Genomic DNA, 4,493 nt, shown 5'->3' with positions numbered 1-4,493 from the left:
AAATTGGTCTAAAATTATTTGGGTTACTGAGATTAATTCCTGATTTAGCTGTTGGTATTACAACTGCATTTGTCATGCCTTTGAAAATACTGCACACCCAAGAAAGTATTAGCTACCTCCTCAGTTTGAATTCAAAACCTAAGCCTTGCCAGTGAAATTGGTCTAAAATTGTTTGGGCTACTGGGATCTTTTCTTGATTTAGTTATTGGTATTGCTATTGCATGTGTACATGCCTTTGAAAATACTTACAGCACACCCAAGAAAGCATTGGCTACCTCCTCATTTTAAATTCAAAACCTAAGCCTTGACAGTGAAATAGGTCTAAAATTGTTTGGGCTACTGAGATTTTTTCCTGATTTAGCTGTTGGTATTACTATTGCATGTGTACATGCCTTTGAAAATACTTACTACACACCCAAGAAAGCATTGGCTACTACCTCAGTTTGTTCTCAAACCTCAGCCTTGCCTGAAATTGGTCTAAAATTATTTGGGCTAATGAGATCTTTTCCGGATTTAGCTGTTGGTATTACTACTGTATGTGTCCATGCCTTTGAAAATACTTACTGCACACCCAAAGCATTGGCTACCTCCTCATTTTGAATTCAAAACCTAAGCCTTGCCAGTGAAATTGGTCTAAAATTGTTTGGGCTACTGGGATCTTTTCCGGATTTAGCTGTTGGTATTACTATTGCACGTGTCAATGCCTTTGAAAATACTTACTGCATCGGCTACCTCCTAAACATGTTTTGTCAAAAGCAAGCATAATGCAACTTCTGAACTTCAGAAAAACTTAGCGCTTCAAATGGCAATTTACAAAGGGTTTCCAGCCAACGAGTTGCAACTTTAATTTCAAGTACAAATTCACCCTGGTTAATTCCAAACAAACGTATACTTCTCTACACCATATGTGTGTTTGTGAGCACAATACAATAAAACAATTGAGAGTAGCAAAGACAACATCTGATATACAGTAGATAACAAGCAAGAAACTGGGGTGGGCTCAAACTTCTAAACAAATTGCCTTCTTTATCACTTTATGGCAGCAAAACAGGTAGGTACAGACCAAGGTAAACAATTTGCGAGAACGGTCTGTTTTCCCATATACCTCTATTATTATTTCTAGGCAAGCTACAACCCTGGTTGGAAAAGTAGACTGCTATCAATAAAAGGCCTTCGACAGGGAAAGCAAGATGGCGAGGAAAAGATATAAATAAACAATATAAAAGTAATGAAGAACATATGAAATATTTTAAGATCAGTAACAACGTCATTATTATTATTATTATTATTATTATTATTATTAGGTAAGTTACAACCCTAGTTGGAAAAGCAGGATGCTATAAACCTAAAGGCTCCAACAAGGAAAATTATCCTACTGAGGAAAGGAAACAAGGAAATAAATATACTATAAGAGAAGTAATGAGCCATTAGAAAAAAATATTTCATGAATAGCTATTTCATATGTAACCTATAAAACGAGTGTTATATCGCCGTTCAACAAATAAAAAAAAAAAAAATAAATAAATAAAAAAAAAAAAAATTTGAACTCCCAATTCCAACACTATAAAACGTGGATTATTCCACACTCTGGTAACAGCTGGAACAAGACTTAAGGCCCCTACACACGATAAATTTTTTCGTCAATTAATAGATATCGATTTATTGACGTCAATGAATTGATGGAGAAATTGACCGAGTGTAGGGGACATTGATATCAATTTAATTGAAACAATTTCATTGAATCAATTCATTGAGAGATCAAAGATCCTTTGATATTTATTGATGGGTCTTTAATAAAATTGATCGCTTTGGAGTGTCCAGAGCAAGCACTATTCCTAGAGCCTCAGATGCTTTCATCTCGAAGTTATGAATCAAACTGAATAATGAAGTAAAATAATTGACCGTGTGTAGGCCCAGTGATTTCCTCAATTTCATTATCGTCAATAAATTAATATCAATTAATTGACGAAAAAATTTATCGTGTGTAGGGGCCTTTAGAATACGGTTTCAAGTGAGACAGTTTCTTCTTTGTCTTCTTCTTCTACTTCACTTACAAAATTCGCAACTTAAGAGGAAATTGGTGCTATTCAACTCGATACAAAAAGATTGACTGATTGATGTGGAGTCTTCTAGCATCCTGACATCGAAGGTTATTAATGCCGATACAATAAAAGGAAATTCAATTTAAAAACAAAAATATTTCAAAAATTACTATTGAATTTATTAATAATAATTATTAATATTATTATTATTATTGAAATTATTATCAAAACTATTTAAATTATAAACATTATTAAAATTATATGATCTTAATTGTTAATATTATCATTAAAATTATTATAATTAATAAAATCATTATTGTTAAAAATATTAAAACTATCAAAATTATTATTGCTAGTGAAATTAATGAAGTTACTAAAATTATTATTATCGAAATTATTATTACTATTAGAATTATTGAGGTCCTTTGCGTCAATAGGAGGAGGAGGAGATGATGATGATGATGATGATGATGATTAGAATTATTAACAACACATTTGAATACCGCAATGCATTCGAATGAACCGTAACAGTAACAAGATGGGGTTCGAGTCCCGCTCAAACTCGTTAATTTTCTCTGGTTGCTGCAACCTCACCGCCCTTGTGAGCTTGGGAGGGGGGGGGATTTGGGGGAGCATTATAGGTCTATCTGCTGAGTCATTAGCAGCCATTGCCTGGCCCTCTTTGGTCCTAGCTTAGGGCACTGATTATTGTCCTGCTTGATGGACAAAGTCACTGTCCCTTGCCTCTGCCATTCATGAGCGGCCTTTAAACCTTTAACAATAACAGACTAGGGTTCGAGTCCCACTCAAACTCGTTAATTTCCTCCGGTCGCTGCAACCTCACCATTATTGTGAACTACGGATGTGGGGTTTGAGGGAGCCTACAGGTCTATCTGCTGAGTCATCAGCAGCCATTGCCTGGCCCTCCTTGGTCCTAGCTTTGGGCAATGATCATATGTAATATGGTCAATCTCTAGGGTATTAACCTGCTTGATAGGGTTATGTCACTGTCCCTTGCCTCTGCCATTCATGAGAGGCCTTTGCCTGGCCCTCCTTAGTCCTAGCTTGGATGGAGAGGGGAGTTGGCCACTGATCATATGTAATATGGTCAGTCTCTAGGGCATTGTCCTGCTTGATAGGGCAATGTCACTGTCCCTTGCCCCTGCTTTAGGCACTGATCGTATGTAATATGGTCAGTCTCTAGGGCATTGTCCTGTTTGATAGGGCAATGTCACTGTCCCTTGCCTCAGCTTTAGGCACTGATCGTATGTAATATGGTCAGTCTCTAGGGCATTGTGCTGCTTGGTAGGGCAATGCCACTGTCCCTTGCCACTGCCATTCATGAGCGGCCTTTGAACCTTCAAACATGTGAACCAACAGTCACAGCCAAATTCAAACAAATCGAAGTTCACAGACGACTCAAACGAAACCCGATGGAAGCTCACAGTAACTAGAGATCGCATCTAGTATTTCATCCGATCCAACCACGCCTATCTCTTGTTACACTTCGACACAATAACAACGCTGTTCAATTATCAGCAGGAAACGGTGAATGCAAGCAGTGATGTGTTCATTACAACTTCATGAATATTATTGTTATTGTTATCATTATCATTATTTTCTGCATGCAAGCAGTGATGTGATCATTACAACTTCGTGAATATTATTATTATTGTTATTGTTATTATCATTACCATTATTATTATTTTTTTTTCTCTATCAGTCTTTCGACTGGGTGGTATTTATAGTGTAGGGTTCCGGGTTGCATCCTGCCTCCTTAGTGATGGACTTCTAAGGAGGCAGGATGCAACCCGCAACACTACACTATATATACCGCCCAGTTGAAAGACAGTGACAGAGAAATAATAATAATAATAATGATAATAATAATAATAATAATAATAATAATAACAGCAATAATAATAATATTCATTACTATTATTATTATTATTATTATTATTATTATTATTATCATTATTATTATTATTGTCTAAGCTACAACCCTAACTGGAAAAGCAGGAGGCTATACGCGCAAGGGAAAAAATATCTCAGTGAAGAAAGGAATTAAATAAACTACAAGAGAAGTAATGAACAATTAAAACAAAATATTTTATGAACAGTGTTGGCGCAGATTAAAAGATCCACATAACTCCCCGAAATATTTATAAAATATGGCCGAAAGTTCCTTTGGTCGCTGCAATCTCACCATCTTTTCGAGCTTCTAGGTCTATCTGCCGAGTCATCGGCAGCCATTGCCTGGCCCTCCTTGCTCCTAGTTTGGGCGGAGAGGTGGCTAGGGCGCAATAGCCTTTTGTGACGTCACTTCCCCCTAATCACGTAATGGACAGGAAGAAGATGGAGCAATATCCTCTCTCTCTCTCATTGTTTGGGAAATTTTCTCACCGCCACCCTTGCACTAACCACCAACCATCCCCCCCCCCCACCCCCACC

Source organism: Palaemon carinicauda, chromosome 11 (genome assembly GCF_036898095.1).
Source record: "Palaemon carinicauda isolate YSFRI2023 chromosome 11, ASM3689809v2, whole genome shotgun sequence".
NCBI lineage: Eukaryota > Metazoa > Arthropoda > Malacostraca > Decapoda > Palaemonidae > Palaemon > Palaemon carinicauda.
The sequence above is the reverse complement of the archived record's forward strand: the minus strand, read 5'-3'. Positions refer to the sequence as shown.